The 24,841-nt window shown below is 34.3% G+C and overlaps 1 protein-coding gene across 1 annotated transcript in view; it reads left to right on the top strand.

The window, feature by feature from the left end:
• Positions 1-24,841, top strand: part of RALYL (RALY RNA binding protein like) — an 850,165-nt gene that overhangs the window by 621,594 nt on the left and 203,730 nt on the right. The gene's annotated exons all lie outside the window — the stretch shown is intronic.

Genomic DNA, 24,841 nt, shown 5'->3' with positions numbered 1-24,841 from the left:
CAGAAAAAGATACCCCACATCCAAAGACAAAGGAGAAGCAACAATGATACAGTAAGGGGGCACAATCACAATAAAATCAAATCCCATAACTGCTGGGTGGATGACTCACAAACTGGAGAACACTTATACCACAGAAGTCCACCTACTGGAGTGAAGGTTCTGAACCCCATGTCAGGCTTCCAAACCTGGAGGTCCGGCAATGAGAGGAGGAATTCCTAGAGAATCAGACGTTGAAGGCTAGTGGGATTTGATTACAGGACTTCGACAGGACTGAGGGTAACAGAGACTCCACTGTTGGAGAGCACACACAAAGTAGTGTGTGTGTCGGGACCCAGATGAAGGAGCAATGACCCCATAGAGACTGAACCAGACCTACCAGCTAGTGTTGCAGGGTCTCCTGCAGAGTTGGGGTTGCTCTGTCTCATAATGATACAAGGACACTGGCAGCAGATGATCTGGGAACTATTCTTTGACATGAGCCCTCCCAGAGTCCACCATTAGCCCCACAAAGAGCCCAGGTGAGCTCCAGTGTTGGGTCACCTCAGGCCAAACAAACAACAGGGAGAGGAACCAGCCCCATGCATCAGCAGACAAGCAGATTAAAGTTTTACTGAGCTGCACACCAGACCAACAGCCAGGTCTACACATCACCAGTCTCTCAGGAAAACCCATCAGGGTTGCGCATCAGAAAATGTGCACAAGCCTCTTAGATAGCCTCATCCACCAGAGGGCAGACAACAGAAGCAAGGAGAACTACAATCCTGCAGGCTGTGGAACAAAAACCACATTCACAGAAAGATAGACAAGATGAAAAGGCAGAAGACTATGTACCAGATGAAGAAACAAGATAAAACCCCAGAACAACAACTAAATGAAATGGAAATAGGCAAAATTCCAGAAAAAGGATTCAGAATAATGATAGTGAAGATGATCCAAGACCTCAGAAAAAGAATGGAGGCAAAGATCGAGAAGATGCAAGAAATGTTTAATGAAGACCAAAATGAATTAAGGACAAACAAACAGAGATCAACAGTACAAAAACTGAAATGAAAATTACACTAGAAGGAATCAATAACAGAATAACTGAGGCAGAAGGAAGGATAAGTGACCTGGAAGACAGAATGGTGGAGTTCACTGCTGCGGAAGAGAATAAAGAAACAAGAATTAAAAGAAATGAAGACAGCCTAAGAGACTTCTGGGACAACTGTAAACACAACAACATTCACATTATAGGGGTCCCAGAAGGAGAAGAGAGAGAGAAAGGACCCAAGAAAATATTGAAAGAGTTTATAATCATAAACTTCCCTAACATGGGAAAGGAAATAGCCAACTAAGTCCAGGAAGTGCAGAGAGTCCCATACAGGATAAATCCAAGAAGAAGCATGCTGAGACACATAGTAATCAAACTGGCAAAAACTACAGACAAAGAAAAATTATTGAAACCAGCAAGGGAAAAACGACAAATAAAATACAATGGAACTCCCATAAGATTAACAGCTGATTTCTCAGCAGAAACTCTACAAGGCAGAAGGGAGTGGCATGATATACCTAAAGTGATGAAAGGGAGGAACCTACAACCAAGATTACTCTACCTGGCAAGGATCTCATTCAGATTCGATGGAGAAATCAAAAGCTTTACAGACAAGCAAAAGCTAAGAGAATTCAGCACCAACAAACCAGCATTACAACAAATGCTAAAGGAACTTCTCTAAGTGGGAAACACAAGAGAAGAAAAGACCTACAAAAACAAACCCAAAACAATTAAGAAAACTGTCATAGGAACGTACAAATTGATAATTACCTTAACGTGAATGGATTAAATGCTCCAAGCAAAAGACCCAGGTTCGCTGAATAGACACAAAAACAAGATCCATCTATATGCTGTCTACAAGAGACCCACTTCAGACCTAGGGACACATACAGACTGAAAGTGAGGGGATGGAAAAAGATATTCCATGCAAATGGAAATCAAAAGAAAGCTAGAGTAGCAATACGCATATCAGATAAAATAGACTTTAAAATAAAGAATGTTACAAGAGACAAGAAAGGAAACTACATAATGATCAAGGGATCAATCCAAGACAAAGATATAATAAATATAAATATATATGCACCCAGCTGAGGAGCACCTCAATACATAAGGCAACTGCTAACAGCTATAAAAGAGGAAATTGACAGCAACACAATAATAGTGGGGGACTTTAACACCTCACTTACACCAATGGACAGATCATCCAAACAGAAAATTAATAAGGAAACACAAGTATTAAATGACCCAATAGAGCAGATAGGTTTGATTGACATTTGTAGAACATTCCATTCAAAAACAGCAGATTACATTTTCTTCTCAAGTGCACATGGAACATTCTCCAGTATAGATCACATCTTGAGTTACAAATAAAGCCTCAGTAAATTTAAGAAAATTGAAATCATATCAAGCATCTTTTCTGATCAGAACACTAAGAGATTAGAAATCAATTACAGGGGAAAAAATGTAAAAAACACAAACACCTGGAGTCTAAACAATACATTAGTAAATAACCAAGAGATCACTGAAGAAATCAAAGAGGAAATAAAAAAAAATACACCTAGAGACAAATGACAATGAAACCATGACAATCCAAAACCTATGGGATGCAGCAAAAGCAGTTCTAAGAGGGAAGTTTATAGCTATACAAGCCTACCTCAAGAAACAAGAAAAATCTCAAATAAACAATCTAACTTTACACCTAAAGGAACTGGAGAAGAAAAACATACAAAACCTAAAGTTAGCAGAAGGAAAGAAATCATAAAGATCAGAGCAGAAATAAATGAAATAGAAACAAAGAAAACAATAGTAAAGATCAATAAAACTAAAAGCTGGTCCTTTGAGAAGGTAAACAAAATTGATAAGCCATTAGCCAGACTCATCAAGAGAAAGAGGGAGAGGACTCAAATCAATAAAATTAGAAATGAAAAAGAAGTTACAACAGACACTGTAGAAATACAAAGCAGCCTAAGAGACTACTACAAGCAACTCTATGTTAATAAAATGGACCACCTGGAAGAAATGGACAAATTCCTAGAAAGGTATAACCTTCCAAGACTGAACCAGGAAGAAGTAGAAAATATGAACAGACCAATCACAAGTAATGAAATTGAAACTGTGATTAAAAATCTTCCAAGAAACAAAAGTCCAGGACCAGATGGCTTCATGGGTGAATTCTATCAAACATTTAGAGAAGAGCCAAAACCCATCCTTCTTGAACTCTTGCAAAAAATTACAGAGGAAGGCACACTCCCAAACGCATTCTTTGAGACCAACATCACCCTGATACCAAAACCAGGCAAAGATGCTACAAAAAAAGAAAATTACAGGTCAATATCACTGATGAATATAGATGCAAAAATTCTCAACAAAATACTAGCAGACAAAATCCAACAACACATTAAAAGGATCACACACCATGATCACATGGGATTTATCCCAGTGATGCAAGGATTCTTCAATATATGCAAAGCAATCAATGTGATACACCATATGACAAATTGAAGGACAACCATATGATCATGTCAATAGATGCAGAAAAATTTTTTGACAAAATTCAACACCGTTTGTGATAAAAACTCTCCAGCAAGTGGGCATAGAGGGAACCTACATAATAAAGGCCATATATGGCAAACTCTCTGCAAACATCATTCTTGATGGTGGAAAACTGAAAACATTTCCTCTAAGATAGGGAACAAGACAAGGATGTCCATTATCACAGCTATTTTTCAACATAGTTTTGGAAGTCCTAGCCACAGCAATCAGAGAAGAAAAAGAAATAAAGGAATACAAATTGATAAAGAAGCAGTAAAACTGTCTCTGTTTATAGATGACATGATACAATATATAAGTAATCCTAAAGATTCCACAAGAAAACTACTAGAGGTGATCAATGAATTTGGTATAGTAGCAGGATACAAAATCAATCCACAGAATTCTCATGCATTCCTATACACTAATGATGAAATATCTGAAAGAGAAATTAAGGAAACACTGCCATTTAACATTGCAACAAAAAGAATAAAATACCTAGGGATAAACCTACCTAGGGAGACAAAAGACCTGTATGCAGAAAACTATAAGACACTAATGAAAGAAATTAGAGATGATACCAACAGATGGAGAGATATACCATGTTCTTGGATTGGAAGAATCAACATTGTGAAAATTACCCAATGTAATCTACAGATTTAATGCAATCCCTATCAAATTACCAATGGCATTTTTTTATGGAACTAGAAAAAAAAATCTTTAAATTTGTATGGAGACGCAAAGAGCCTGAATAGCCAAAGCAGTCTTGAAGGAAAAAAATGGAGCTGGAGGAATCAGACTCACTGACATCAGACTATACTACAAAACTACAGTAATTAAGACAATATGGTACTGCCACTAAAACAGAAATATATATAAATGGAAGAAGATAGAAAGCCCAGAGATAAACCCACACACCTATGGTCAACTAATCTATGACAAAGGAGGCAAGGATATACAATGGAGAAAAGACAGTCTCTTCAATAAGTGGTGCTGTGAAAACTGGACAGCTACATGTAAAACAATGAAATTAGAACACTCCCTAACACCATACACAAAAATAAACTCAAAATGGATTAGAGACCTAAATGTAATCCCAGACACTATAAAATTCTTAGAGAAAAACATAGGAAGAACACTTTTTGACATAAATCACAGCAAGGTCTTTTTTGATCCACCTCCTAGAGTAATGTAAATAAAAACAAAAATAAAATAATGGGACCTAATGAAACTTAACATCTTTTGCACAGCACAGGAAACAAGAAGAAAAGACAACCCTCAAAATGGGAGAAAATATTTGCAAATGAAGCAACTGACAAAGGATTAATCTCCAAAATATATAAACAGCTCATGCAGCTCAATATTAAAAAAACAAACAACCCAATCCCAAAATGGGCAGAAGACCTAAATAGACATTTCTCCAAAGAAGACATACAGATGGCCAAGAAACACACGAAAAGCTGCTCAACATCACTATTTAATAAAGAAATGCAAATCAAAACTTCAATGAGGTATCACCTCACACCAGTTAGAATGGGCAGCATCAGAAAATCTACAAACAACAAGTGCTGGAGAGGGTTTGGAGAAAAGGGAATCCTCTTGCACTGTTGGTGGGAATGTAAATTGATACAGCCACTATGGATGACATTATGGAGGTTCCTTAAAAAAGTAAAAATCGAATTACCATATGACCCAGAAATCCCACTCCTGGGCATTTACCCAGAGAAAACCATAATTCAAAAAGACACATGCACCCCAATGTTCATAGCAGCACTATTTACAATAGCCAGGTCATGGAAGCAACCTAAATGCCCGACAGACAAATGGATAAAGAAGATGTGGTACATATACACAATGGAATATTACTCAGCCATAAAAAGGAATGAAATTGGGTCATTTGTAGTGACGTGGATGAATCTAGAGACTGTCATACAGAGTGAAGTAAGTCAGAAAGAGTAAAAGAAAAAAATCACATATTAACGCATGTATGTGGAATCTAGAAAAATAGTATAGGTGAAGTGGTTTGCAGTGCAGAAATTGAGACACAGATGTAGAGAACAAATGTATGGACACCAAGGGGGGAAAGCGACAGAGAGTGGGGGTGGTGGTGTGATGAACTGGGAGATTGGGATTGACATGTATACACTGATGTGTATAAAATGGATAACTAATAAGAACCTGCTGTTTAAAAAATAAATAAATAAAATAAAATTGAAAAGAAAAATACAAGGTCCAACTGTATAGCACAGGGAATTATATTCAATATCCTATGATAAGCTATAATGGAAAAGAATTTGATAAAGAATATATATGTGTATAACTCAGTCACTTTGCTGTACAGTAGAAATTAAACACAACATTGTAAATCAACTATCCTTCAATAAAATTTTTAAAAAAGGACCTCCTGGTGCTACACAAGCACAACAATCTCAAAGTCATAAAAAGGGGCTTAACTTTCTAACCAGGGCTCTGCCCAAAGCTCCAATACTAAAATAATATTGATATACTAATGAGCAATAACTAAAATATTTTCAGAACACTTTCCACCAATCCTGAAAGCGTTAAGCTTCTATATTTTGTCTTAAATAACTTTTCTTCTTAGGACATATGTAAATACACAGACAATGGGTGATCTGTGGAATCCAAGAGAAGCAGAAAAAAAAAAAATATATATATATATATAAAATGAACATATCCATCAATTCCAACAATTTCCTTGTTCTTCCTTGTAATTCCTCTTTTTCTACTTCTCCATCATGTTATTCCAACCTCAGGCTACTACTGATCTGGTTTCTATCACTAGAGATTAGTTTGAATTTTCTAAAATTTTAAACAAATGAAATCAGAGAATGAGGAGATACTATTCTGGGAGGAGGTGGAGGTCTGGCTTTTTATACTGAATGATAATTTTGATATTTATTCATCTTGATATAAGAATAAATAGATTATTAACTTTTATTCTTGGTCATATTTTATTATATGAATATACCAAATTCATATGGTATATCCTTTCCACTGTTCGTGGACTTCTGTTTGTTTCAAGTATTTGACTAATACAAAGTAAAGCTACTGTGAACACTTGCGTATAAAAAAAACCCCACAAATACAAAGAAAACTACTGCATGTTCTTGTCATAACTTTCCAATGAAATATGTACATTCACATCAGTTTATTTGTAGAAAACGAGGAATACCCACCTAAGTAGCAGTTTTTTTCTTCTCTACCTGTTTTCTTTTTTGGTAGGTAAGTAAGAACATTAGAGTAGTTGTATCCATTATCTATCACTACATAACAAGTTATCTCAAAGCCTCATAACCTAAAATAACAAACATTGACTATTTCATCATTTCTGTGCATTGGGAACATGAGAGCAGCTTACCTGGGTGGGTCTGGTTTAAAGTTTCTCACAAGGCTACCATCAAGGTGTCAGCTAGGGCTACAGCCATCTAAAGGTTTGACTGGGGGAAGACAGTCTTTCAAGTTCATCCAAATGGTTGCTGCTAGGACTTGGTTCTGCACCATGTGGCTTCTCCACAAGGAGACTGAAGACATGGCAGCCATCTATTTCAGAATGAAGAAGAAATCCAAGAGAGAGTGAGAGTGTACCCAAGATGGGAGACACAGTCTTTGTATAACCTAATCTAAGAAGTGACATCCTATTTTTTGCTATATTCTATTCATTAGAATTGAGTCACACATTCTATTCATTAGATGTAAATTCAGCCCACACTCACACAGAGGTGAATTACCTTCTACTTCTTGAAGGAAAGAGTATTATATTACTTTTCTATTGCTGCTATAACAAATTATAGGCATACCTCTTTTTATTGCACTTTGCAGATACTGCATTTTTTACAATTGGTTTATGGCAATCCTACATTGACCAAATCTATCAGTGCCACTTTTCCAACAGCATTTGCTCACTTTGTGTCTCCATGTCACATTTTGGTATTCTTGCAATATTTCAAACTTTTTCATCATTATTATATTTGTTATGGTTATCTGTGATCAGTGATCTTTGATGTCAGTATTGTAATTGTTTTGGGGCACCAGGAATTGTGCCCATATAAGATAACAAATTTAATCAGTAAATGTTGTGTGTATTGTAACTGCTTTACCCGCTAGCTCTTTACCCATCTCTCTCCTTCTCAGGTCTCCCTATTCCCTGAGACATAACAATATTGAAATTAGGCCAGCTAATAACCTACAATGGCCTCTAAGTGTTCAAGTGAAAGGGAGCGGCACACATCTTCCACTTTAAATCAAAAGCTAGAAATTATTAAGCTTAGTGAGGAAGGCATGTTGAAAGCTGAGATAAGCTGAAATCTAGGCCTCTTACACTAAACAGTTAGCCAAATTGTGAATGCAAAGGGAAAGTTCTTGAAGGAAATTAAAAGTTCTACTCCACTGAACACACAAATGATAAGAAAGCAAAATAGCATTATTGCTGATATGGAGAAAGTTGTAGTTGTCTGGATAGAAGATCAATCAGCCACACTATTTCCTTAAGTCAAAGTCTAGTCTAGAGCTAGGCCCTAACTTTCTTCAATTTTATGAAGGCTGAGAGAGGTGAGGAAGCTTCAGAAAAAAAAAAGAGTTTGAAGCTAGCAGAGGTCGGTTCATGAAGTTTAAGGAAAGAAGCCATCTCCATAACATAAAAGTACAAGGTGAAGCAGCAAGCGCTGATGTAGAGATTGCAGCAAGTTATCCAGAAGATCCAGCCAAGATACTTAATGAAGGTGGCTACACAAAACAACAAATTTTCAATATAGATAAAATAGACTTCTATTGGAAGAAGATGCCATTTAGGACTTTTATAGCAGGAGAAGAGACGTCAGTGTCTGGCTTCAAAGCTTCAAAGTATAGGCTGAATGTACCTGGTGAATGAAAGTTGAAGCCGATGCTCATGTGCTATTCCAAAAATCTGGGGCCCTTAAGAATTATGCTAAATGTACGCTTCCTTTGCTCTGTAAATGAAACAACAAAGCCTGGATGACATCACATATGTTTACATGATTTACTGAATATTTTAAGCCCACTATTGAGACCTACTGCTCAGGAAAAAAGAAAAAAAAATTCCTTTGAAAATATTACTGCTCATTGACAATGCACCCAGTCACCCAAGAGTTCTGATGGAGGTGTACAGTGAGATTAATGTTTTCATGCCTGCTAACACAACATCCATTCTGTAGCCCATGGATCAAGGAGTAATTTCAACTTTCAAGTCTTATTATTTAAGAAATATATTTTGTAAGGTTATAGCTGCCATAGATAGTGCTTCCTCTGGTAGATCTGGACAAAATAAATTGAAAACCTTCTGGAAAAGATTATGGATGCCATTAAGAACATTGCTGATTCATGGGAAGAGGTAAAAATATCAACACTAACAGGAGTTGATTCCAAATTTCAAGGATGATTTGGAGGGGTTCAAGACTTAATTGGAGGTAGTAACTGTAGTTGTGGTAGAAATAACAAAAGAACTAGAATTAGAAGTAGATCCTGAAGATGTGTCTGAATTGCTGTAATCTCATGATACAGCTTTAATGGATGAAGAATTGCTTCTTATGGATGAGCAAAGAAAGTGGTTTCTTGAAATGGAATCTGCATCCTGGTAAAGATGTTGTGAAGACTATTGAAATGACAATAAATGACTTAGAATATTACATAAACTTGATGAAGCATCAACTAGTTTTGAGAGGACTGACTCCAATTTTGAAAGCAGTTCTACAATGGGTAAAATGCTAGCAAACAGCATTGCATGCTACAGGAAGAGTCAATCAATGCAGCAAACTTCACTGTCATCTTATTTTCAGAAATTCCCACAGCCACCCCACCCTTCAGCAAACACCACCCTTGTCAGTCAGCAGCCATCAATATCAAGCCAAGTAAAAAGATTACTACTCACTGAAGGCTCAAATGATGGCTAACATTTTTTACCAATAAAGTATTTTTAATTAAGGAATGTACATTTTTTAGCCATAATGCTATTACACACTTAATAAACTATAGTATAGTATAAACATAAATTTTATATACCCTTGGAAACCAAAAAATTCATGTGACTCACTTTATTGTGATAATCTGCTTTATTGTGGTAGTCTGGAACTGAACCCACATTATCTCCAAAACATGCCTGTACCATAAACTTAGAGAATTAAAACAATACAAATTTATTATCTTGGAGTTCTGTAGGTCAGAAATCCAGCACAGGTCTCACTGGGCAAAAATAAAGGTGTCAGCTGGGTGGTATTCTTTTCTGGAGACTTGTGGGGAAAATCTGTGTCCTTGTCTTTTCTAGCTTCTTAAGGCTTCCCACATCCCTTTGCTAATGGTCCCATTCTTCCATCTCCAAAGCCAACAATAGTGGGTTGAGTTCTTTTCACCCTGTGTCACTCTGACCTTCCTTTCTTTTTACTTCTTTCATATTTAAGGATCGTTGTGATTACACTGGGCCCACCCAGATAATATAGGATAAACTTTCTATTTTAAAGTCATTTAATTCCCCTTTGCTATGTAATGTAACACATTCACAGGTTCTGGGACTTAGGAAATGCATGCCTTCGGGGGACTATTATTCAGCTTACTACATGTTTGAAAGAATTTGTGGACATGTTTTTTAAGCTACTACAGTAATCAATCACTATCAGATAATGTCCCTAGAATCTGTCTCCTCCCCAAATACGTGCACTCAATATCCTCTCCCTTAAAAATATTCATCAGAAGCTAATAAGCACTAACCCATGTAGCAAGCTGCCTGCACTAGTCATTCAATATCCAACAGAGATAAACTTCCTTACCTTTCTTTTTCTCAAGCATTTGTTGTTGCCAAGAGCAATAGGATAAAATTTCTACACTTAAAGCAGGAACAGGTAATTGGGTGTAGTTTGAGGAATGTACCTCTGGATTCAGAAAGAATCTAGTTTAAATGTGGGTTCTGTCAGAATGCTAGCTGTGTAGCTTTATGCAAGTTACTTGTCTCTCTTGCCTAAGGTTTAACTACCTGTAAAATGGTGAAAACAATATTGAATATTGCATAGATATTGTGCAGGTTAGTTTATAATTCAGAAATTTATTAGTTATTTAGTCTTCTCCATTGTCAAAAATCTAGTATATTTTTATAAAATGGCTACTATTAACCCCACTACATATCTGTGATATTAAATTTTTCTAGTGCCCATAAGTCACTAATAAATAATATTTCTTTAAAGCCATATTCTAGACTTTTCACCAATTATTTGTAATTCTGAGCCCCTGAGACAAGTACAATACCTAACTCACACATCAAGAATTCCTTTTGAGGAAAAAATTGAAATTAGGAACTATCATACAATCCAGAAATTCCACTTCTGGGTAGTTATCCAAAAGAAATAAAAATGCTAACTCGAAAAGATATCTGTACCCCTATTTCATTGCAGCATTTTTATAGTTGCCAATATGTGAAACAACCTTAGTGTCCATCAGTGGATGAATGGATAAAGAAAAATATATATATATATATATATATATATATATATATATATACAATGGAAGATTATTCAACCATAAAAAGAAGGAAATTCTGCCATCTGTGAAAACACAGATGGATTTTGAGGGCATTATGCTCAGTGAAATATGTCAGACAGAGAAAGACAAGTAGCATATGATATGTGGAAACTAAAAAAGCAAAGAAATGAAAAAAACAAAAACAATAACAAAACCAAGCTCATAGATACAGATAACAGATTGCTGGTTGTCAGAAGTGAGGGGAGTGAAGGGTATGCGAAGTAGGCAATGGTGGTCAAAAGGTACAAACTTCCAATTATAAAATAAATAATTCATGAGGATTTAATGCACAGCATGGTGGCTATAGTTAATAATGTTGTATTGTGTACTTGAAAGTTGCTAAGAGAGAAGATCTTAAAAGTTTTCATCATAAGAAAAAGCAATTTGTAAGTATTTGTGGTGATAGATGTTAATTAAACTTATTGTGATGATCCTGTTGCAATATATGCATATATAAAATCAATATACTGTACACTTGAAACTAATATATTGTTATATGTGACTTATATATCAATTAAAAATAATTTTAATTTTTTCTATTTTTAAGGTAAAATTGGTATATAACACTATATAAGTTTCAGGTATACAACATTGTGATTAGACATGTGTGTTCATTATAGAGTGATCATCACCCAAAGTCTAGTTACCAGCCATCTTCATACACTGGATTCCTTTCAACTATTTTGCTTACCCCCTGGTCCACTTCTCCCTCCAGTAACCACTAACCTGTCCTCTGTGTCTATGAGTTTGTTTTTGTAACTTTTTTTATTCACTTTTTTTCAGACTCCATATATGAGTGAAATCATATGGTTTTTGTCTTTCACCTTCTTATTTATTTCACTTAATGTGATACCATCAAGGTCCACCCATGTTGTCAAAAATGGCAAGATTTTATTCTTTCTTATGGCTAAGAAGTATTCCATTGTGTATATACACCACATCTTCTTTATCCATTTATACATCAATGGACACTTAGGCTGTTTTCATATCTTGGCTATTATAAATAAAGCTGCTATGAATATTGGGGTGCATATATCTTTTCAAATTAGAGTTTTTGTATTCTTCAGATAAATACCCAGAAGTGGAATAGCTGGATCATATGGTGGTTCTATTCTTAACTTCTGGAGGAATCTCCATACAGTTTTCCATAGTGGCTGCACTGATTTACATTTCCACCAACACTGTCCTACAGTTCACCTTTCTCCACATCCTCTCCAACACTTGCTATTTCCTAGCTTTTGAAGATAGTCATTCTAACAGGTGTGAGGTGGTATCTCCTTGTGGTTTTGATTTGCATTTCTCTAGTAATTAGTAACGTTGGACATCTTTTCATGTGTCTGTTGACCATCTATACATGTTCTTTTGAAAAACATCTATTCAGATCCTCTGCCCATTTTTAAATCTGTTAAGTTGTATGGGTTCTTTATATATTTTGGATATTAACCTCTTGTCAGATATGTGATTAGCAAATATCTTCTCCCATTCAGTAGGTTGCCTTTTCATTTTGGTGATGATTTCCCTTACTGTTCAGAAGCTTTTCATGTGATGTACACCCATTTGCTTATTTTTGCTTTTCTTACCCTTGCCTTTGGAATCTGATCCACAAAAACGTTGCTAACATTGATGTCATGGGGGTTACCCCATATGTTTTCTTCTAGGATTTTTATGGTTTCAGGTCTTACATTCAAGTCTTTAATTCATTTACAGTTGATATTTTTGTGTGGTGTAAGATAGTGGCTTAGTCTTATTATTTTGCATGTGGCTGTCCAGTTTTCCCAACACCATTTTTTTGAAGAGTCTGTCCTTTCTCCATTGCATGCATGTCCTTGATCCTTTGTCCTAAGTTGATTGTCTGTATATTGTGAGTTTCTTTCTTGGATCTCAATTCTGATCTATTGACCTATGTGTCTGTTTTTATGACAATACCTTACTGTTTTGATTACTATAGATTTATAGTGTAGTTTGAAATCAGGGAGGATGATACCTCCAGATTTTTTCTTCTTTCTCAAGATTGTTTTGGCTATTCAGGATCTTTTGTGGTTCTATACATGTTTTAGAATCATTTGTTCTAGTTCTGTGAAAAATGCCATTGGAATTTTGAAAAGGATTGCACTGAATCTGTAGATTGTTTTGAGTTGTATGGACATTTTAACAATATTAATTCTTCCTATCCATGAGCACAGAATATCTTTCCATTTATTTGTATTTTCTTCATCAGTGTCTTATAGTTTTCAGAGTACAGGTCTTTCACCTACTTGGTTAATTTAATTCCTAGCTACTTTATTATTTCTGATGCAATTGTAAATGGTACTATTTTCTCAATTTCACTTTCTGATAGTTTGTTATTAGTGTATAGAAATGCCACTGATTTTTGTAGATTGGTTTTGTATTCTACAACTTTACTGATTTCATTTATTAATTCTAACAGGTTTTTTTTTTTTTTGGTGGAATCTTTAGGGTTCTAGCAGTTTTTTGATGGATTCTTTAGGGTTTTCTATATAAAACATCATGCTATCTGCTGGTAGTGATAGTTTTCCTTCTTTTTGATTTGGATGGCTTTCATTTGTTTTTCTTGCATAAATACTATGGCTAGGACTTCCAAAAACATGTTGAATAAATGTAACAAGTGTGGGCATCCCTGTCTTGTTCCTGATCTTAGAGGAGAAGTTTTCAACTTTTCACCATTGAGTATGATGTTAGCTGTGGGTTTATTATATATAATCTCCATTATATGGAGATACATTCCCTGTACACCCATTTTGTTGAGACTTTTTATCATGAATGGGTGTTGAATTTTGTCAAATGATTTTCCTGCATCTATTGAGATGATCATAAGAGTTTTATCTTTTGTCTTGTTAATACAGTGTATCACATTGACTGATTTGGGGATTTTGAACTATCTTTGTATCCCTGGAATAAATCTCACTTGATTATGTTTTATGACCCTTTTAATGTGTTGTTGAATCCAGTTTGCTAATATTTTGTTGAAGATTTTTGCATCTGTGTTCATTAAACACATTTTTATTTAGGTACCCTTGTCCAGTTTTAGTATCAGGGTAATGCTGGCTTCATAAAATGAGTTTGGAAATATTCTCCTCTCTTCTGTCCTTTGGAAGAGTTTGAAAAGAATAGGTATTAATTTTTTTTTCAATTTTTGGTAGAATTCAGCAATGAAACCATCTGGTTCACTCTAATCTTTATTATTTCCTTCTTTCTACGGACTTTAGGCTTTGTTCTTTTTTTTCCCTAGTTTCTTTAGGTATGAAGTTAGATAGTTTATTTCAGATTTTTCTTGTTTCTTGAGGTAGGCTTTAATTGTAATGAGCTTCCTTCTTAGAACAACTTATGCTGAATGTCATAGATTTTGGATATTGAATGTTTTCATTTATCTCTATGTATTTTTTAAATTTCTTCTTTGATTTCTTTGATAACCCATTGATTGTTCAGTAGTAAGTTGTTTAATCTCCACATATTTGCACATTTTCCAGTTTTCTTTTTATACCTGATTTGTAGTTTTTATATACTATTGTAGTTGAAGAAGATGCTTGATAGAATTTGAATCTTCTTAAATTTATTGAGACTTTTTTTTGTGGCCTAACATGTGGTGTATCCTGGAGAATGTTCCATGTGCACTTGAGGAGAATGTATACTCTGCCACTTTAGGATAGAATGTTCTGATTATAACTATTAAGTCAATATGCTTTAATATGTCATCCAAGGTCTGTGTTTCCTTATTATTTTCTGGTTGATTTATCCATTGTTGTAAGTGGGATGTTAAAGACCCCTGCTATTATTGTATTGCTGTCAATTTCTCCCTTTAGGGCCATCAATATTTGCTTTGTATATTTCAGTGCTCCTGTGGTGAGTGCATATATATTTATATATTTAAAATGTTATATTTTATTTGCTGGATTACTCCATCATCAATAATGTAATATTTTTCTTGTCCATTATTACTATGTTTGTTTTAAAGTCTATTTGTCTAATATGAGTATAGCTACACCAGCCTTCTTTTTGTTTCCATTTAAGTGGAATAGCTTTCTCCATCCCTTCATGTTCAGTCTGTATGTCCTTACTTCTGAAGTGAGTCTCTTTTCAGCAGCATATAGATGGTTCTTGCTTTTTTCTTTCTCTTTTTTTATCAGACACTCTACATCTTTTTATTAGAGAGTTTAGTCCATTTACATTTAAAATAATTACTGACATTTTGTTTATATTTGCTGTCTGTTTTTATAGTTCCTCCTGTTTCTTTCTTCTCTCTCTCTTGTGGTTTGATGGCTTTCTTCATTGTTCTGTTTAGATTCCTTTCTCATTTTCTTTTGTGTATTTACTCTGAGCTTTTGCTTTGTATACATATAACATCCTATGTATATAATAGTATGTTTTAAATTGATAGTAATTTAAATTTAAGCATATTCCAAAAGTTTACATTTTCACTCCCCCCTCATGTTTTATATTTTTGATGTCACATTTTATGTCTTTTTATTTTATGCATTGTTAGCTAATTATTGTAGTTTTAATTTTACTATTTTTGTCTTTTAACCTTCATACCTACTTTATCATTGATTGATACACCATCTTTACTATAATATCCAGTGAGATTTTTTCTTTTGTATGTTTTCTTGATATTAATTATGTCATTTCTTTTCAGCCCAAAGAAGTCCCTTTAACATTTCTTGTAGGGCCAGTTTAGTGGGGATGTATTGGTTGACCAAAAGGTATTTTTGGTTTTTCCATAAGGTGTTATGGAAAAACCCAAATTAACTTTTTGGCCAACACAATACTTCTTCATTTTTTTATGATCTGGGGAAAACTCTTGATCTTTTCTTCAATTCTGAATGATAACCTTGCCAGGTAGAGAATTCTTGGAAGTTTTTTCCTTTCATGATATTGAATATGTCATGCCACTCTCTTCTGGCCTGAAAAGTTTCTGTTGAAAAATCTAATAGCCTTACCTTGTATGTAAAAAGTTGTTTTTCTCTTGCTGCTTTCAAGATCTTCTCTTTATCTTTAGTTTTTCCAATTTTAAGTGTAATGCATCTTGGTGTAGATCTCTTTGGGTTCATTCTATTTGTAAATTTTTGAGCTTCCTGCACCTGAGTATCTGTATCCTTCCTCAGATTAGGGAAGTTTTCAGTCATTGTTTCTTCAGATAGGATTGCTGGCCCTTTCTCTCTCTCTTCTCCTTCTGGGACCCCTATAATGCGGATGTTATTCCACTTGACGTTATACCAAAATCCCTTAACGAATTTTAACTTTTTTAAAGTTTTTTTTTCTTTTTGCTTCTCTGTCTGAGTGATTTCCATTGCTTTGTCTTCAGGCTCAATGACACATTCTTCTGCTTCTTCGAGTCTGCTGTTGAATCCCTCTAGTATACTTTTAAGTTTAGCTATCATATGCTTCAGTTCTGTAACTTCTGTTTGGAACTTTCTTAAATTTTCTGTCTCTTTGTTAAAAACCTCACCATGCTTTTCATTCTTTATTTGAATTCTGTGAGCATCTTTATGACCATTACTTTAAAGTCTATAATCAGGTTAATTGCTTATCTCCATTTTATTAATATCTTTTTCTGAAATTTTGTCTTGTTCTTTTGTTCAAAATATATTCCTCTGTCTCCTAATTTTGCCTGATTCTCTGTGTTTGTTTCTGTGTATAAGATGAAATTGCTGTGTCTCCCAGTCTTGAAGGAACAGTCATTCAAAGACTGGGAGTGTGTTTTGGTCTGTCTGTGCAGTGTCTTGGTGATGGTCACCTGACAAGACCTGTCTCTGTGATTGTTTCAGTCTCTTGGGGTTCAGAAATGCCAGGAATTCAAGGGCATCCTTTGTGTGGGGTGTGCACACCTTCCAGATCTGGTGGCACTGGGGCTGCAGTAAAACAGTTCTGGGTCTGGGTGAGCCCACCCCCTAGGTCTGGTGAGGCAGGGCCTACTGTGAATGGGCATAAGTCTGGGGCAAGCCTGTCCACCAGGTCTGGTGGGAAAAACAATTTCTTTTGAGGAATCACATGTTTTCCTGGCTTCCCATTTTATGGGCAATTTCTAGCCATAATAATTATTCTGAAGGCTTTTTAATAACAATATTTTATTCATAACTTTTAATAGGCCATAAGCTAATTTGTTTATGTGCATTTAGATGTTTATTTTAAAATTAAAATCCTTATTTTTGACTACTAAATGAAAACTGTTAAACTGATGGCATTATAAGTGAGTGGCATTTTAAATTTAGTTTAAAAATTCAACATTGAAAATAAAATTATGTGAGTTCTGTCATAATATGAATACAACTTTAGGTGGAACACAGCATGGTGGTAAAAATAATGTTCTTAGTAAATTAGGATACATATGAAACAGAAATGTACCTGGAGCTGGTTATGTTATATACATAATTCATAATTGCATCAGTCAAGCTGTGATATTCTACTAATTTATACAAACTGAGCTGTAAGTATCACATTTTATAAACATTTTTAGGTCTACACAGTCAGAAAACAACATTAAAAGATTTTGGTGATGAATTTTATTTTGAACTAAAAAGACAACATAAGTATGTTATCACATAAACTCTCTTTGCTACCTATCATCAATTGAATTTTAGAAATGTTTGAGCCTTTGAAGAATTACTTTGCAAGTCCTCTAAATTTTGCTTACATTTTACTCAAAATTAGCTGGAAATCTCTAATAAAAGTGTTCAACAAAGTTCAAATTTTGAAGTTTTTAAAGATTTTCAATTATTAAAAGCAAATCTCACAAATGAAAAGGAGAAATTCTTACAGAAGCAAGGACTAGAGTAAATAAATTAAACAATGTAAGTTATAAAGGTATACAAGATTTAATTTTGATTTTTCTATGATAATACTTTGAAATAACTCAACTGTAGGGAAAAACCCTTTGATGGAGCTTCTATTTATAATTAAATAGTTGTATTTAGTGAAATTGAGAATCCCTGTTGTTATATGGCATCTACATTTGCTGAGACAGTCAAAAGGATGTTAAGACGTTTTGGACAAGTTTTATCTTATAAAAATATGTCAATAAAAGTACTCTGTTGAATAGAAGTAAAAAGACAGTACCTATGAAAATGTTTGGGCTAATATATTTACACATATCAATGTAAATATAGAATTGAGAATATTTTCCACTTATAATTATCTCTGATCTTATTTTCCTCAGCACCTATAAAAGTATTTTCTCAATTAAAATATTATATTTGCAAAGCAGAATCATTTGAAAGTGTCAATAATTTCAAAACTATTAAAGGTAAAATGCAAGTTTGAAGATCTGAGAAATTCTATGAAAATTTTTAAATAGAATAATTGAAAAAAAATTTTACAGAAAAATGTAAGTGACAAATAAAATGATCAAAGTAACATGGGAAATTACTCAGTTATGTTATTTTTATTTCAGATAATAAACCTAAATTTGTGTTAGTTTTGCTTTATTCTAAACATATTTATTAAAAGAATTTTTAAAAATCATTTTTGATTGCCAGTCTTTTTTTAAACCAGTGCTATAGTAAGCCAACTTGTTGATCAATTACATTTTCAAAATTATACAATTTTAATAATTTTATTTCCATGTTCACACTCAAAAATGACCAATTTAGATACTAAATTGTATGGTCACTCTAACTATAACCTTTTATGACTACTTTTTACCTTCAACAGCCATGTTGAGTCCTGAAATTTCAGATAATACATTCACTAATTCATTGTATTAAGTCATTCATGCATTCGACAAACACTTATTAAGCCCCATCTATTAGCCAAATATTCTAAGTTCTTTGAATATATTTGTGAACAAAACAGACAAAGATCCCTGACTCATGGAGCAAACATTTTACCATGGGGGTGGGGGGTGGTTCATCTAGCAACAAACGATAGACATAATAAGTAATAAATTGTATCACATATTTGCAGAGGATAAATACATTGGAAAACAAAAATGAAAGTAGGGTAATGGGGATTCTGAATGTGAGAAGTGTAGGGAAATGAAATGTCACAACATTAAACAGGTAAGAAAGGTAACATTTAAGCAAAGATTTGAAGGGATTCGGGGAGTTCACCATGGGATTATCTACGGGGAGAGGAAGCTGGGATAGAGGAAGCAGCTAAAGCAAAGAGCAAGGATGTACCTGACCTGCTTGAAAAACAACAAGGAGACCAGTATAGCTGGAGAAGAGAATCCTGGGGAGTGTAGTGGAATATGAGGTGTGGACGGCAAGAGAGGGAATTAGGTTGGATAGAGGGAGAGTAAGATACAGGTGGAATATTTTTTTTTGCAATATCACTTTTTGTTTTCTTTTTACTGTCTTCTTTACAAAAGTATAAGCACCATGAAGAGGGTACTTTTTCTCTTGTCAGCATCTATGTAACCTAGGCTTACTGTAGTGCTTTACCCTATAAATGAGTGAGATCCCATTTTTGTTGTCTAGAAAAGTATTGTTTATGAGTTACTCCTAGAACTACATGATTTAAAAAATGCTCAAACTTGACTAACCTATAACAATTTTTAGTGAAACTGATGGAAGTACAGGCATCAGAGTATATTTTAATCTAAATTGCCTTCAAAAATAAATCATGACAATATAACAAATTAAAAATATATTTTGATACATATGGCAAAAAAGATTTATGCTTCAATGTGAACTTTCTGAAAATTGAAGAAAATGATATCAATATACATAGAAGAAAACCATCGTATAATGGCTCAGTAAATGTACTTAACTTCCAATAACAAAAATGGAAATATTCTTGGTGGGGGAAGAAAATTGAAGGTAGAATGTATGTTTAAATACCTGTGAACTGAGGATATATAAAAGGACTGAAGAAACGTAAATACTTTATCAATGACTTTTAAGCCAGGAACAGAAATAATGATTGAGAACTAGACTTAGAGTTAGAAAAGAGAGTCCTTTCCAAGCTGTGCTATCAAATGGTCATATGGTCTGGGTAAACCACTCTATCCTTCATGCCTAAACTTTTTTATAATAAAAGGACATGCTTGCCTCTTAAAAAAAAAGAAAATCTATAATTTATTGTGCTGGTGTGGCTGTTTTGTTTTGGTTGTTTACTCTCGTGAGGAGTGACAAGTCATTTTAGTATTATGAAAATTTGCTCAGCTTCTGATCAGAAGCCCTGGATTCCAACTTCACTTCTGCTACGATACGCGGGCCTCTCACTGTTGTGGCCTCTCCTGTTGCGGAGCACAGGCTCCGGATGCGCAGGCTTAGCAGCCATGGCTCACGGGCCCAGCCGCTCCGCGGCATGTGGGATCTTCCCGGACCGGGGCATGAACCTGTGTCCCCTGCATCGGCAGGCGGACTCTCAACCACTGTGCCACCAGGGAAGCCCAAAAGTCTTTTAATCCTTTCCAAAATTTCCGTTCATTTAGAATTGTATTCACTATCTGTTCTCACACTTAAGATCAGTGATGTATAGGCAACAATCTGAATCAGAAGCATACAGAGTTGGTAAGGATGCCATAATGTCACGAAATATCTTTTTACAAAACCTTCCTGTTGGTGGTAGAACATTCGAAGAAATAATGCAGAACACTGATGTTTATACTATAATATGATCCACAAAATTATTTTTGCGGTTTCATTGTCTGATAAGGGCAACACATCACAAAGCATTTAGTAAAAGCCATCTGATATAAGGAATTCCAGTTCTGCAAAAGGGTATGTATTTTCCAAGAATCTCCTTGGGATGATACTGATTTCCTTCCAGGTGGAATACTTTTATCCTCTAAATATTTTTTTTCTTAATAATATCAAGATTTTTTTTATCTGATTAGATCTCATATGTTCTTTTATCTTAGCTTGGCTTTGTTATTCAATATCAGATAAACCATATCTTTCTGGTTTTTGATGAAGGACCTTAGATTCTTTGTATTAGCTTGATTTCTTGCTCTGTCTTTCATGTTTGCATTCTCAATCAAAGAGTTCTTTGAAATTGTGTTTTCTCATGGAATTTTAACAGTAAGATTTAATATAATGGATTTCTACTTTATACATGCTCATGGAGACTTTATGAAAGATTCATCTTTTTATTTTAATAAATGAAATTATGAAATATTTTGGTGTTTTGCCAATAAATTATGTCTTGCCAAAAGCAATAGATTTAATTTTAATTGAAAAGTCAAACTTTATCTATAGGACAAGATGTTTGGAGTGAGAACTCCTGAGCTCAGAGTCTTGGCACCACTACTTATTAGCTAAGTTACTTTGTGCAAAAACTCATACTTTCTCAACTTCAATTTGTATAAGTGGGAATTGACAATAGGACCCATGGCCCAAGATTATTGTGATGATTATTTTTTAATGTATGTGAAAATGTGATCAACTGTTAAATGATACACAAATACTAGCAATTACTATCATCATCAAAGATGAGGTTAGAGTAGCATTATTACATTCTAAACCTTTAGACAAGCATTTTTCAAGTTTCTTCCCTAAAGCCACTGTTTTTATGCTCAGAATTCTTATTATGCTCTTTTCAAAACAGTTAAAAAATAAAGTTCTTAAAAGATAATTGAAGGAAGGGATTTAAGCTAAATGTATTATATAGCCATGTGTCTCAAACTTCAATGTGCATAGCAATCACCCGGGTGTCCTGTTAAAATGCAGATTCTGATTCATTAGATCTGGGAGGAAACCTGGATTCTGCATTTCTAACAGCTTCCTACATGATACAGATAGATGCTGATTGTCTGCCAACCAAACTTTGAGTATCAGATTTGTATACTACTCTCCACATAAAATGCTTTTAACTACCTAACATTAGCTTTGGCATTTCATCATATTTATGAATTATAAAATGCATATCACTGTAGCATTGGTGTTTTAAACACTGAATACAAAGCCACCACAAAAAGGACCTGAGAAAATAAGTTCATATATACACATATGGAAAGAGAGACATTAGAAAAGGAAGAAAACAAAAAGAAGCAATACTCAAATCTTGGGGTCTACTTTACTTCACTGATTGAGATCTGAGCTCCTAAAGAAGTTGATAATCTAGACTCTCTGTTCATTGAATTTTATTTTCCTTACAGAATATTTTTTCCCCAAGTATGGAACTAAATAAACTCTTGGGATACAAAGAAATCAATAGTGTTAAGTCTATGAATTTATAATGAACATATGGCTAAGATTATTTTTCACTAGGTATTTTTATATTAATTATCATAACAGTTGTCTCCACTATTGATGTCAATAGATCATTAGATGTATTTATAAAATTGTTAATCAAGGTTCTAAATATATTCATGATGCTGCTGGAACATTTATCCAAATTTTGTATTTTATTCATTTGGTTTCTAGAGGTTTTATCTCTTAATAAAACATGTTGCTCTTCATTTTTACCTTTGTGGAGATTTGTAGAGATGGTCGTGGAATATAAAAATGCATTCTTCAAAAAATTTATCCAAGATTATATGAGATAAAATGATAGAAAAAAATCATCCAAGTTGAAAGTTTTAAGAATTAAGTAAATTCCAGTTTGATGATTGTTACCATTTGGTTTTTGCTTTACACCTGTTTGAAAATATGTTTGTGTTTTCTGCTAAATTACTTTAAACTAGACGTTTATTAAACACACACCAAAGCCACAAAGTTTCATCTAGTTTCATGGCTACTTATGCCTCAAGGCAAATCAAAGGTATTTTTACAATCAGCTAATGGAAGTTTCAATGGGAACAACAAAGTTAAACAAAAAAAAAGAACAGAAGTAAGCTGAGGGTTTTGCAGAGTTTGCTGATAGATGTGGTTTTATGAAACTGCTAACATTATAACTGGTGTTTTGGGAGAAAACCACTTCATTTACCAACAATGGACACTTAACGGCATTCTCAGCAATAGAAGACAGGGCAGCACGTTCACAAAGTACAAAGTCTACATCTTTATTGTGGCATTCACCACATTTACTATGGTTAGCTGCAGGTTTACCTTTCTCTGCGATATCCTGGGAACAGAAACAGCATTTATATCTATTTACCCAATACTTAGCACAGTATCTGGCACATTCTGTACGTTCAGTAATTATTTGATCAATGAAAGTGAATGATTTGTATCATCTCTATTTTCTTTGTAATATAACCATTATGTAATAGACATAAATAAAAATGGGCATTCAAGTATATATGTCCAATTTTTTTACTTCAGTTTCTATTGGGAAAAAAATCTGTTTGGATCTAAATAAGTCACATGCAATGATCAGACTTACCAGTTAATTAGTAATAAGTTCAAGTTTCCATTTTTGTTTGTCCTTGCAGACCAAGCCTGGAAGCATTACAGTATTTTCTGGTAACAAATGGGAATCTGGCCAACCAGTGATCTTTGCATTAGCATTCTAATAACCAGAGGCCAGTGTGCCACAGAACTAATTTATGAAACTACATCCAAAGGCTCATTAAAATTGTCACAATTCAGTGACTGCCCAGTGAAATTAGACTACAGTTTCATTCCCATTAACAGAGAATATTTTAACATACTATTAAGGACATATTTCAAGTGGTGAAACTAGCTTTGATTCTGTGAAGGGAAAAACAACAAAATTAGAAAGCCATTTACTTTTGTGCAAAATTGTTTCCACTCTCAGATTTAGGCTTAAAATGCTTCAAATGGTCATATTTTAGAACATATACTTGCCTCTCCAAGTCTGGTGCATTCTTCTCTTAGAGTAAAAGCACTTCTGGGCAGCTCTATCAAACCACAGGGTTGTGAACCTACATGGCCAAGAAATCTCAAGCAGCTCAGTTGAAAGTCAAATGTGTCTCCCCCACTGCTGCCAGACAAATCTCCCTGCAGCATTTCTTTAATCATACATCTTCCTCCATGATGCCAAAACTCCTGGGGACTCAGAATATATTAATTTACAGGCTGCTTTCCACAGCCAAATCAGATTTAAGTGGCATAAAAAATGTGGCATCCAAAGTCTGGTTAAGAGCAATGAGATAGTAGGAAAAGTTCTAGAACATGAGTCTGGTGCAGCTCTGGTCCAACTCTCAATCATCTCTTGCAGGGCAGGGGCAGGGTATCCCCTCTCCTACTAGTTCAGTGCTTCGCACATGGGTTGTACTCAGTAATAAAGACTGCTGTAGTGAAATGAGCTGATGATATTATTATAAAAGCCATTTAATTTCTCAGTATCACAAACATCTATATACATGACATGGGAATAATGATCCCTGTTCTACTTATTTCACAGGATTGTTCTCAGGATCTAAGCTAATAATAACTGCAAAAGCACTTTTTAGTGGTATGGTACTTATAGTAGGATAATGTATGGTTTTATGCATTAACTTGTCAAACATAACAGCCTATTTTCTTTATTTCCTGAATTTTTATTCAATGGAACAGTAATGAATCCCTAGATCTTCCAAATGTGAAGGATAAAAGACTGAATGACTTTTCCTGGCAGTCTATATGCCATAGCTGAATTATTTAAACTTTTATTTAAACCGGGGGAAGGAAACAAAACAAAAAACTCCCAAGAATAAAGGTATCATTTTTAATTAATTTATTTAGAAAAATATTTCTTTTCATTTGTTTCTCCATCTAAAAAATAACACTGGTAATGTGGACGACTTATTATACTGTAAGTTAGATGTCACTTCAATATCAAGGCTAAATTTCTCTAGAAATAAGAGAATATTCCAAATTGAAAACATGGCAAAGAAATAAATGTGAAATATTTTTCTAAACATTTCACGGTATCTCATAAACCAGTGTTCTGGGG

The sequence above is a fragment of the Neophocaena asiaeorientalis genome, unplaced genomic scaffold (genome assembly GCF_003031525.2).
Source record: "Neophocaena asiaeorientalis asiaeorientalis breed wild unplaced genomic scaffold, Neophocaena_asiaeorientalis_V1.1 scaffold371, whole genome shotgun sequence".
In the NCBI taxonomy this organism is placed as follows: Eukaryota; Metazoa; Chordata; class Mammalia; order Artiodactyla; family Phocoenidae; genus Neophocaena; species Neophocaena asiaeorientalis.
The sequence above is the reverse complement of the archived record's forward strand: the minus strand, read 5'-3'. Positions and strand labels throughout refer to the sequence as shown.